This window comes from Ambystoma mexicanum, chromosome 5q (assembly GCF_040938575.1).
Source record: "Ambystoma mexicanum isolate Mex_15411 chromosome 5q, UKY_AmexF1_1, whole genome shotgun sequence".
NCBI classification, from domain to species: Eukaryota; Metazoa; Chordata; class Amphibia; order Caudata; family Ambystomatidae; genus Ambystoma; species Ambystoma mexicanum.
Genome location: NC_090933.1, coordinates 845,704,714 through 845,717,035, shown reverse-complemented (window position 1 = coordinate 845,717,035; position 12,322 = coordinate 845,704,714).

The window sequence follows — 12,322 nt, the reverse complement described above, 5'->3', positions numbered from 1 at the left end:
TTGCGTGCGCTGCGCTATGTGCGAATTTCGCTGTGGCCTGTGCGATTTTCGCTGTGACCTGGCGCACGCTGTTAGATGGCCTGTGCGCCAACGTGCGCCAACGTGCGCCGCGCACTTTTTTATCGCACATCCGCTGGTTTTCTCGCGCACGGCCTTCCATGAATCGACGTGCGCTGCTTTTCGTGCGATTTTCGCACTTGCACTGCGATTTTCGCTATTCCACTGCGATTCGCACGTTTTTGCCCACTTGCGCCGCGCTAATTATTCCATGAATCGGCCTCTAAGTCTTCAAGCACAACAGTAAGCCACACGAACGATAGCTCCTAGGACATGATTGAAATAGGATTTCCAAGGATGTGCTATCCTTTGCTCTGCTCACGCCGGGAAAAAAAGCAGGCTGAGCATCCGAGATTCGGTTGCTGGCAGGGCCAGGAAAAGTATCCAGGTGTAGAAATAAGGGAATGTCGACCTCCGCTGAAGTCGCAGGTGCCTCCGCCCCAGAGAAGAAGAGCGGCCCACAACAAAAGTAGTGACACGGCCAGCATAAACTAAGGAGCCTGCCAGGGGAGACGACCACCGCTGAGGCAAAGAACACGGCAAAAACAGGTGCGAAGCAGGTGGAGATATAAGCGCCCCCCCCCATCGGGTGAGGGAGAGGGAGCATAGTATCAGAGACCCCGGCGGTGGTGAGGGAGAACAACACGGGTGGAGTTTCTACAGCAGTGAGGCAGAACAACGTGGGAGGAGTTTATCCACGTCGGAATGCCACCGAAGTTCCAAAGAGCAGAAAGTGCATCCCCTGGGGGAGCTTGGAGCAACACAGGGAACAGAGGTGGAGGAGACAAAGCTTGATGGCCTGGGACTTGGGTCTTGAATATAAATCCACATAGTAAGGGCAAAGAGCTGGCATTAGGGACATTGGCTGGTCTGAAGCTTCCTCAGTAAGTGGAGAACAAAGGTGGGTGGGGACTCTAGAGTCTGAAAAGGCGAAGGAATGGTAGACTCATGACAGGGCTCACCCCCATGGCAGTGGGTGCGAGGAAGACTTAGCTGCCCGAGGATGGCAGGGTGTCACCCGCACATAGGGCCTCATTCCGAGTATGACGGTAAGGGATACCGGTCACCGTTAACGAGACCGGTGCCGGTAATCCCTTACCGCCACATTCCGAGTTCCCTTTGCGCCCTCGTCCTTAACGCCTGCTTTTAGCAGGCGTTAGGAACGAGGGCGCAAAGGGGCTTTTAAGCCAATAACGGTGACCGTAAAGTACGGTCACCGTTATTTGCAATTTCCCCATTCCCATTGAGCCCTATGGGGGCTCATTTGGGAATGGGGAAGAGCCCTGGGGAATGGGAAATTACCGCCCTGGTCAACTCGGAATAGGGCGGTAATTTCCCATTCGACCAGGGCGGTGCCGGTACGGGTCCGGCGCCGACCAAGGCGCTAATAGCGCCATTGGTTAGCGCCAGACTCGGAATGAGGCCCATAGACCTGTAAAGAGATACCGGCCAGCCAAAGGAGATAAGGCGAGACTCATATCAAGAACTAGCCAGAAGACCAAGCACCAGAGAAGAGCGGAGGGAGTCAGAAGGAGAAAAATGAACATGGTGGTGTTTTTAAGTACAGACACGATATAACAAGGAGGAAAACAGCTTGATCCAGAAATATTGGTGTGCATGGTCAATGAGAAGCCCGGTCAGGTAAGAGGCTAACAGGCATAGCCCTAACTCACAGAAGAAACCTTGGACTTTTAGGGGTGCCCCAGATTGGTGCATATGCAAATAATCCAACTAGTGAAGGTGGGGGCGAGTCAAGAGACACAAGGTTGGCTGTCATAGTAAAGGAGACCTGGGGGAAGAAGAAGGAATAGAGACACTAATTTATACCAGCACACAAGAATGGTGGCAAGTATCTCCTACTAAATGAGGTTCTTCAGAGAATGTGAAACCCACCGTGAACATTTAGGGGAGACCTAATGGGGCAGAACCATATATGAAGCATATGTCCCCAAACAAATATGAGATCTGCCTCTTATAATTATAGATGAAAAGAGGGAAAGAGCATGGTATTTTTGGGCATAAGAAGCATAGAGAGACTGGTGTGCAGAAAAGATTGATGTGCTGAACTTTATGACATTAAGTGACAGGAATTGCCCTTGGTAGGGGGAAAACACGTCCTAAATGAAGTGGAGAGTGGTGGAAGAGGTGGAGGAACGCATATAAAATGAGAGGGAGTGGGCATTCGTATGCTAATGCCAAAATCTAAAGATAAGGGCACCGAGGCCAGAAGGAGACAACCTCAAGCAGAACAGGAAGTTCAACTGGAGAGGTGATGGAAGCAAAGTGGTCAGACAGCAACAGGGAATAAAAAGAAAGACTTTGTGGAAGGAAAAGGGGATTTCCCGGAGATTGAAGGAATGGCGTTAAGCAAGGAAGACCTCAAAGAATGCCTTAGCGAAATGGAAGGAAGAATCACAAACAACTTTCAGCAACAATTCACATTGCTACGAGAAGATTTGAAAAGCTCTTTGATGGAAGTTAAAGGGGATATGAAAGAGCTGGAGATGTTGAATGAGGTACGGCGGAGGACTTGGAGAACCGCTCAAGGAGGTCTAACATCCGAATGAAAGGGTTAAGTGAGACAATTTTGGACAAGGATTGTAAATGCACGATTCAACAGTGCTTTGGAAACTTATTGACGGAAGTAAAACCGGAAGACATTGGAATCGATTGAGTTCATAGGGTAGGTCAAAGGAGGCGAGAATCAGGTGCTAGACCTGGAGATGTCTTGGTTTCAGTAACTTCATATGGATTAAAAGAGAGCATTTTGTGGGCAGCAAGAACAGAAGGGAATATTACAGTAAACGGGATGCACATTCAACTGTATCAGAATTTGGCGCTGGTGACACTTCAAAAGAGAAGAGATATGGGTCAGGTGACACACGCTTTGATTACAAAACAGATTCCATGTAAGTGGACGTTTCCATTTGGACTGTTCTTTACCTTGGAGGGGGCACAACATTGGATAACATTGCTGCACGGAAGGGCTGGCATTGTTAAATATGGAGGAAGAAGAGGGGCATGCAGAGAGACGAATGAGGCCCTCCTCCCAACGTGGGATGCAACAATGGGACTGGTCTGTGGTATCAAGGAAGAGGGGGCAAGCATACATGCCAACATTCTGTGACCAAAAATCTGTAGGAATCTTAAAGTTTCAAAAATAGTCAGGCGAGGATGTAATCATAGGAATAGGGCGCGTCAGCAGCCCATTGTCATTGAATGAGCCCGCCGCCGCGCGTGCATTCAATGACAATGAGGCGCCTGCCACACCTTCTGCCATCACGCCAGCTCGGGGGAGTCCTTGAAAGACTCACTGGAGTTGACGTGGTGGGGGGCTAATGGCGCCTTTTGTGAAAGGCACTCGCGGCGGAGGGGCACCCTTAGCCCACCGCCGTGGGCGCCTTTTACATCAAAGGCCTGCATGCTGCGCCTTCTCCCGCTACGCCAGCTCGGGGAAGTCCTTGAAAGACTCCCCCGAGCTGGCGTGGTGGGGGGCTAATGGCGCCTTTGGCCAAAAGGCACCCGCGGCGTAGGGGCGCTTTTAGCCCACCGCCGTGGGTGCCTTTGACATTAACAGCCTGCATGCCACGCCTTCTCCCGCTACGCCAGCTCGGGGAAGTCCTTGAAAGACTCCCCCAAGCTGGCGTGGTGGGGGACTAATGGCGCCTTTTGCCAAAGGCCCCCGCGGCGGAGGGGCGCTTTAGCCCACCGCCGTGGGTGCCTTTGACATTAAAAGCCTGCATGCCGGGCATTCTCCCGGTACGCCAGCTCGGGGGAGCCCTTGAAAGACTCCCCCGAGCTGGCGTGGGCAAAAAAAAAAATGTAAAAAAGAAAAAAAAAAAAAAAATTTTTTTACCAAAAAAATCGGTATTTGGTGTCAAAAAATCGGTAGGCGGTAGGACTGCTTAAAAAGCGGTATCCTACCGCCTAAATCGGTAGGGTTGTCAAGTATGGGCAAGGGGTACATTTGAAAGGTCCAAGAGGGAGAAGGCAAGGAGGGGGAGTGGAAGGGGTTGGAGAAGGAACCTCTTAAAAGAAAAGTGCGACATGAAAAGAGAAAGGGAGGTGGGTAAATAATCATAGCTGGATTTAAGGTAGGAACTACGAAGGTAAAAACAAGATGGACTGAGCATAAGTCGAACATTCGCACAGATTCAATACATTCACTGGTAGCCCAATACTTCAAATTACATAAACATTCAATAGCACAAATGAAATCAGTAGTATTGGAACAAGAACAAGTTAAATGCCCAAAAAGAGGGGGTGACATAAACACTCTCTTAAGTCAGAAGGAAATTCAATGGATTGACAGACTGGGTTCCTTAGACCCCAATTGGATGAACATGGAGTTTGATTTGAGTTGTTTTATTTAAAATCATTTTGAGTAGATGTTGATCTTGTGTGAAAGGAAGAGTACTGAGAGATTTCACCACAGTATTAGAATGTATAATGATTAGGCTGTAAGCAGAAAAGGTGCGTATATAACAACAGAACTGGTATACCTTAATACAATGACATGAATAACTAGTGAATGATGTGTCTATATGGTGCAGTAATCTTAATTGTAAGCCAGTGGAATGGTTAATTGGAGGGTTTATCAATTTAAAAGTATGTATCCTAATATTTAGCTCTGGTTTAGAATACCATGTTGAAGCTGCAATTGATTAGAGATCATAACATGTGTGATAAGCACTAACACAACAGCAAAGATATGATGATCTTGTTAATTATGTTATTGTGAAGTTGTAACTGCATCATCAAAACAGAGTTTAATCGGCAGAGTGATTTGGACATTACATATGAGGACCTTTTTATTTCAAGTAGAGTTCTATTAATTATTTTAAGGATGTTGTAGAAAGGGTGTTACTTATGGTGTTTATTTAGCGCAGTATTCATAGCTCTCAACTCACCCGCTTTTGGCGGGTGTCACCCGCCTTCAAAGCAGACGAATCACCCGCCAAGTCCCTCACACGCCCATTCACTTCAATGGGCCTCTCACCCGCCAAAAAGAAAATCGGGTGTTTTCACCCGCCTAGGTGACAAAAAAGGTTGGGAGCTATGCAGTATTAGAGCCTGTAGGCCAGGGCACACATACAAGAGCAGGCCTTTAAAGATGGGCAATGGAATTTCCAACAGGAGCATTACACAGCTCCACTTACACCGTCAAATAGATGTTATTTCACCATTGAGAACAGATAATAGAATATAGGATTTAGTTTTGCTAAATAATTCTGACCTTCTATAACAGATGGTTACTTTACACATGAGCACGTTAGTATAGCTCGTCTTGTCGAACTAGCGATCATGTGACTGATTTGCAATCACATGATTAGACCCGGAAGGGATTAACTGCAGGCGATGCGGGACGGGAGGCTGTTCATGCAGCCGAGTTACTGTTCCCGCATCGGGCTTGAGAGATAAGACAAGAAGGTAAGATCAAAGGGGAACGGGGAGCAGAGGTTTTAGAATATCAGTAAGAGTTATTGCTAAATGCATATTATGGGATATAAATGCACTTAGACACGCATTTGTCATTCATTTCAGAATGAAAGGGAGAAGTCATCAATGGATGCCGGGACTCAGAAAGCTTATTTTTGTTTACAACATCCACTATTAGACAAGTTGGTACCTTGTTGATAAACACTTTGGGCCTGATTCATAGAACATTTTTCAATGGGATTGCACCATTATAAAAGGCTTCTGTGAATCAGGCCCTAAGTGTTTCTAGTATTTTTGTTTGCACATATCACAGTACAGGTGATATCATATATTGAAAAAGATATTTTATATCTCTTACAGATTTGATAACGAGTGAGGATTAAAAAAACAGCCTAATGGGAGGTTGAAACTAAGCCATAGCTCTCAACCATTTGTCTTGCAAAGGCGGGTGAAATCACCCGATTTTGTTTTTGGCGGGTGAGACGCCCATTGAAATGAATGGGCGTGCAGGAGGCTTGGCGGGTGAGGCAGCCCTTTGCAAGGCGGGTGACACCCGCCAAAAGCGGGTGAGTTGAGAGCTATGCTAAGCACCAAAACAGGTTGTTCTACTGTTAAAAAAACAACATATAGTGTTGATATTGATTAGAGAGGACATCTGACTGATGGGTCCTTTTCTTGTTTTTGTCTTCTTGACAAGCTATGACTTCTTCTTCTTCTTAATTATCAGATGCGTGGGCGGACCCACGCAGGCGCTTCCCCATCCTAAAGGATGATGTGCACCAGACCCACCAATCAGTACTTAGCTCCCATAAACTCACAACTCCTCCCACCGCCCAGTCTGCCTCACAAAATCCAACATCACACTGTTCCTTCTCCTGCCTCTCACCCCGTCACCTCCCAGCAAAGCCTTCCCACTCAGCTCAGCCACACCCAGCGCAGACAACCGAACCCTCATCAATTCTCTCTCCTCAACATGTCTCTCACACCTAAGCAGAAAAAGTCCCACAGTCTCAGGCACCCCACACACCACACAATCCCTCGACTCACGCTTCCCTACTCGAAACAGACAGTCATTCAGCCCCACATGTCCTATCCTCAACCGATTCAGCATCACCTCCTCCCCCCTCCTCCATTCCAGGCTCCTCGCATCCACCTTCACCGACACTTTCCCACGAACACCGAACATCCACCTGCCCTTCACCCCACTCACCCACCTCTCCTGCCACTCTTCCATGACCCGTCTCACCACCACAGCATTTACCTCATCCACACTCAAAGGCAGCCTCACATCAATCGCTCCCCGTCTCATACCCTCACCCGCCGCCCGATCCACCAACCCATTACCCAAAATGCCACTGTGACTGGGAACCCACGCCAACTCCAAATCCATTCCCCCACGCACACACCGATCAATCTTCCTCCTGATGTCCATAATCACATCCTTCCTATCACCATCCCCTGCCACAATCGCCTGCAACCCACTCAATGAAGCTGAAAACATCACCACCTTCTCTAACCCCAACTCGCACACCCTATCAATCGCCAATGCAATCGCCACCAACTCAGCCGTGCAAATCGACACATCATTCGTCAATCGTCCCACTTTATACTCCCCAGTGCTTTCCAGATAATACGCCATACCCACTCTCCCAGACACAGGATCCTTCGAACCATCCGTGAACACCTTGCTTCCTTGCTTTCCTGCCACATACGCCTGACCCAAAGCTTTGATCTCACCCCGCAATCCTCTCTTCTTCGACACCACATTCGCCAACTCCAAACACACCTTTGGAGACCCCATCATCCACCTCGGCCATCTAATTGTAGCAGTTTCACCTGAAGAGGGGGTATCAGGCCCCAAAACGTACAGTGCGGTGTTGATGTGAACATTGGATTCCTTAAAAAAACTGATGTTTTGCTGGTGTGGTTCAGCTAGTACATTGACAAAAAATTGTGATTTATCTGATGCATATTTCGTAGGATGCATAATTGTGGGAAGAGTGCAATTGAAGTTATGAAAACAAGTCTTCTGTGAATCATTTTAAGAAGAGGATCATGGATTTATTTGTTTCTTGTTTTAAAAAAAATGTTTTTTGAAATGTTTTATTGAAATGTCACTTTAAAAGAGAAAAGTGAATCCTCATGTAAACTTGAGATATCAAGCATTTTGAATTTATATAATAAAAATGTATATTTTTTGATACAAAAGGACGAGGTTATTGTGATACCTCAAGAGGAGTTACTGGGTATTTCATCAGAGGTACTGATACATTGTTGTGAAGCATATTTTGTTCCCTTTGTAGCAAGGGTGAGCCCGGATCACCTGAATACACTTGAAACTAGCAGATTTATAATTTTTTACCTTATTGAATAAAATATTACACAGAGTAGTGCACCCTTATGCTTATATAGATTGGCCCTCATTACGACCCTGGCGGAGTGGGTTTACGCCAGCGTTATTCGCGGCGGACCCGTCCGCCCTACTACGAGTTCCCGTAGCGCCATGGAACGTTTTCCGCCTGGTTTTTCCGGGCGGAGAAATCCATGGCGCTACGGGACCTTGATGTTAATTACGCCACCGTATTTTGCAGTGGCGCAATTAACGCCTTCCCCACTCCCATTATACCCTATGGGGCAAAAATGGGAATGGGGAAGGGTAAAATGGGGATTGGGGATTTACCGCCCCGCCAAGGGTTGAATGGGGCGGAAAATCCGCCAACCTCCATGGCGCTATCGGCAGCTTTCCGCCGTGCTCCGCGGTGCATTTAGCACCGCGATTTCCGCCAGGGTCGTAATGAGGGCCATTGTATTTGTTTAGCTACAGATGACATTGGGGGTTGCACGCAAAAGCAACCAATCGACATAGTATTCACCAAGGAACAACTTTCTGACACAAATAATGTAATTCTCTAAAACAGTATCTTTAACAAACTATAGAGCAGAAATACTAGGATTCACAGAAGAGGAAACATCACAGATTCTAAATCTAATCTCACATACAGAAAAAGGGAAGTAGCGTAGTGAAGAAACCAGAGGAACTATTAATCCAATTGGAGAGAATCATCAGGAGAGAAATGAATCAAATGTTACATGCTAGCAAGCTAGCACAATATTACAAATCCCAGAAGATCCTGAGGGGCTTAAGGGTGGATTTGGAACCGACCTTGTGCACAGATGGTCCAGGTTTGATCATAAAATGGAGAAAAAACCTTAACAAATGTTTGCTGGATTTGATCCTTCTGACAATAGAAGAATTAGCCAAATATTTGACACAATTGACAGAAGATATTGAGGCAATAAAAATAACATTAGCAACATTAATGACAAAGGAACAAATTACATCAACATTGGAAGATATTAATGTAAAGTTGGATAAATTCAGAACAGAGATAGAAACAAAAAAAGTGAGAAAGTTCAGACGGGACACCATTGATTATAAATTAGACATAGTGTATACCTGGAAAGACTTTTATAGCAATAGAAACACAAAGCAATTTCAACCACGACCTAGGAGAAACGCGGCATCCTTAACTACATCATCAGACGCATCAAGTCCAGAGACAGAGGATGAAATGGGCATCAGGGAGCGACAACTAGACTCAGCAGAAGGAGGGCAAACAAGTGGGAGTGCCAGTACTAGTTCAGTCCTTTTTTTAGGCGGGCAAAAACCCAATGAGGGAAAAAGAAGAAATCCAGAACGTCAAGTGAATTTTGCCCCTGAGGAACACTTAGTCATAAACTTTCATTCTTATACATTGAGCCCATTCGAACTAAGGACATTACAAAAGGGTCTTTCTTTTGTACCTGGCTACAGTAATAGTCACTTCACAAGGAAAATGAAACTCAAACTGTTTTTTGCTACTACAGAATGGTCACAACCAGTGGAATCCTCTAAGTACCTTGAAATCCCTCCAAAAAGTAAATGTCTACCTTCAGTACAGAATCATGTTTTAGAAGTATTCCAAAAGAAAACATTGAATGAATTTGAGAAGATTTAATTTAAGAAATAAAAGAGGAAACTTTACAAAACAAGAAAGGGAATCATTATCGCGACTGTGGGAGAATGAAGACATTATGCATGAGTTGGTGTGAAGCATATTTTGTTCCCTTTGTAGCAAGGGTGAGCCTGGAGCACCTGAATACGCTTGAAACTAGCAGATTTATAATTTGTTACTGAATAAAATATTACACAGAGTAGTGTACCCTTATCCTTATATAGATTGGATTTAAGGTCAGCCAGGAGCAGAGGTCTAGCTCAGGATGTCTTGGAATCTAGGGGAGGTGATAGGATACTTACCCGTGGTGGTGACCTCAGGTAACTTACCAGGCCTTAGCATGGGGGATGTCTCCCGAGGGTATCTTAGGATCGTAGGCCTGGGCCTGGGATGGTTTGTTGGGGGGGTTTGGTTGGGGATGGATGGGGGAGAGGAGGGCAGAGGGGGCAGAGGAAATTAGGAAAAGGCAACTATCACTACATGGGAATAGTTCAATCATGACAGTGAAGAACGTATGTATGCTTTGTGTTCAGGGTCATATCATAAATTGTTCAGGAATTAAACTCCCCGTGAAGCGGAAAAAGGTGGAAGCTATAATTAAAAAGGAAAAAGTTGATGTCATTATGTTACAAGAGACACTCATTAAGAAGACAGATAAATCAGCTGGGAAATTGTGGATGTTGTCCCGAATCTATCAATCTAATGCAGTGGGGAAGCACTTGGGGTCATGATAGGACTCAGGGATACAATAAGGGCTTTGGTTGTGCAGTCTATGGCGGATACTGAGGTGAGATATCTTTTTCTATTGATGCAATTTGAAAATAAAGAAATCATGTTGGCAATGTTGTGTGCGCCTAATACAGGTAGGATTCTTGCGGAACGTAGCAAGTAAGCTGGGGGATTTTGCAAGAGGCGGAATAATACTTACTGGCGATTCTAACTTGGTATGGGACCCTACGATTGATAGGAGTGGAGGCGCGCAGGGAACAATACTACCCACCCAGGCGTTAAAGAAAAGTTTTGGAAATGTCACATTGCAGCATGTGTGGTGGATGAAGAGAGAGGATGATGTGTTTCTCACATATGTATCAGTCCCTGTCCAGAATTGACTATGTGTGAGCAACAGCCCACTTAATGGGCGAGGTAAAGGAAATAGATTTGGGATCTATATCATTGTTGGATCATGTCAACTGATAGTTCAGTTAAGGGATTTGGGGCAGCACGTGGGGTTGTGGGCATGGACATTCCCAGGCGAATTACTGCACAATGAAGGTATAGTAGAGGAGATAATAGGCAAAATAGAAGGGTTTTTTCTACTAATAGCACTCAATTAGTCTTTCCTGAAGTGACCTGGGACGCCTCTAAGGCGGCATTGTGGGGAGAACTTATTGCACTCTGATCCCAGTGGGAGAAACGGAGGACAAAGATTGAAAGGGACCTTGAGGCTCAAGTGCGAGATACCCAACTGGCTATAGCCAAACATAGAATGAGGGCTCTCTCTAATAAACTGAAGGAATTATGTCGTCAGCTGAATATGCTGCAGACTGGAAGAGCACAGAGATCCTTGCTGAAAACTAAACAAAGATACTATGTTCATGCCAACAAAGCAGATAAACATTTGGCCTGAAAACTATAGGGATTAGAGGCTGCTATGTTGATACAGCGATTGTCGCAGCCACATGGGTCGATAGTAACCGAAGCGGAGGCACTGAGAACTTTGCCCAATTTTATGATCACTATGCGTGTCGAGTCACCCGGACTCTCGGAGGATACAACGCTATATGGGGGATATAAATTTGCCAAAATAACAGTGGAGGAGCGGGAGGATCTAGATAGGAATATCAGGGAGGAGGAAGTGCTGGCAGCAATAAGAGCGCTGCCAATAAATAAAGCACCAGGACCAGATTGGTTACCGGCTGCTTTTTATAAGAAATATGCTTGGCAGTTGGTCCCAAAATTAGTGGAACTCTTTAATACTATAGTGGCAAATGAGGGGGGATTACACCAGCTATGTCAGAGGAAAAGTTGGTGATGTTTGAAAAACCAGGGAAAGACCAGAGGAGATGAAGGTCATATAGACCCATCACCTTGATGCAAAGCTGTACTGATGGCTACAAGATCCTCTCTGCGCCCAGATCCAACCATTCTGGTGGGGGTATAGCCCTGATCTTCCAAGAGTGGATTGCTGCCTCTATAATTCCTATGCAGGCCTACTTCTCCTTTGAATGCCTTGTCTGCAGGCTTTCTCTCTCTCGCTGGGGCTACTATCTACCGGCCACCTGGTCAAATAACCTCCTTCCTCTCTGTGTGGGCAGACCCCTCCTCCTCCCTCCTGGCCTAAACTGCTCAACTCCTCCTCCTTGGAGACCTCATTTTCCACCTGGATGATTCCTGTCCCTCCGCTGGACTCTTTTGCAACCTCTGTGACTTTCTCTCTCTATTCTTCCCTCTGGCCCAACTCACTATGCAGGGCACACTTTGGATGTTCTGATCTCCTCAGACCTCCCCTTCTCTAACCCTCTCAGCACTCCTCTCTCCTGGAGTGACCACTTTCTCCTCTCCTCTCTCTCTCTCTCTCTCTCTCTCTCTACCCTTCTGACCTAGCCAACCCCCACACTGCCACCCACCTTCTCGGTCATCCGACCCATGAAGCGTGTGTCAGTTGAGGCTTTTGCCACCACTTTCTCTATCCCTCCTGCACCTCTGGCTGACTCACATCCTGACACTGCCTTCTGCAAGCTCCACTCTTCTATCTCTGATACTCTTGATCTACTTGCCCCTGTCATGAGGATCCATCTGTAGCCGATCTCTCTTCTGCTTTTGACACGGTC